The following is a 1,075-nucleotide window of genomic DNA, read 5'->3' as shown; positions in this document are numbered from 1 at the left end:
TTGCAGTGCGAAAGGCAGGCAGGAAGGCAGGCATTCACATTCTGGCCACACCTCATGAGGGCTTACAGCCAATCGGTGCCTCACTGCTCCATCTCCTTCAACACACACACTGACATCTACCAGATAACACTAGAGCACAGAAACTGGGCGTGCGCACACAAAGCCTGGTGTGTCGGTAACATACCGGCGCTGAGAAGCCTGCTGCCATCACATTAGCGCTTCCTCTGTTCTCTGCCTCCTGCGTGAAACTAATCCCGCATGCAGAGGTTGTTGAGCACAACCCAGGCAGCTCTTCAGTCATGTTCCACTGTCCCTGTGGACCTCAGGTCACACAATATCTGAGTATGTGTGCACAGCACAGATTTTCGCACCACGATCAGCTCACCTGAAGTGTGACTTTATATACGAGCACACGGAGGAAGTGTGCACTGCTGACATTCACACAAAGTCCCTCCATGCTTCCAACAACCCTGCAGCCATCTGGGTCACTGGCTTTATGAGTCCACGAGTACATATCAAATCTGCAGAGAGTGCAAAGTGTATTAGTGGCTGCATCGAGTATTTAATGGACTCTGTTTTGTCTCCTGTGAGTATTTTCATCAGACTGCCAGGCGACAGAAGTCTGAGAGAGGGAGTGTAGCTTGACCGCAGTTTTCTGACTGACAGACTTTACAGAAAAGACCATTCATGCTTGTTGGGATATTCAGGTTGTTTTTTGTTTTGTTTTTTTCCAAAAAAATGACTGGGTAGGATAAAAACTGACAAGGGCACTGAATTACACTAAAAAATAGGAACACATAGTAAAATAAAATAAAAAACTAGCATTCCTTTAATTCATTTGCTGTTATTTATGCCAAAGTTTTAAACAAAATAACAGATAGATAGATACTTTATTAATCCCAGGGGGAAATTTGAGGCATCTAGCAGCATGTTCTAATAATATAAATAAATAAAAAACACATAAGAAATACTGTAGTCAAAAAAAGAAGTTTGGAAAAGTTTGGAAATTTTGGAAAAAGACTATATGCTCATGCACAAGGTGGTAGGGAGTACTACATTCATGAATAACCCATAT

This window comes from Nematolebias whitei, chromosome 2 (genome assembly GCF_014905685.2).
Source record: "Nematolebias whitei isolate Nwh7 chromosome 2, NemWhi1, whole genome shotgun sequence".
In the NCBI taxonomy this organism is placed as follows: domain Eukaryota; kingdom Metazoa; phylum Chordata; class Actinopteri; order Cyprinodontiformes; family Rivulidae; genus Nematolebias; species Nematolebias whitei.
This window is presented reverse-complemented; position numbering follows the sequence as displayed.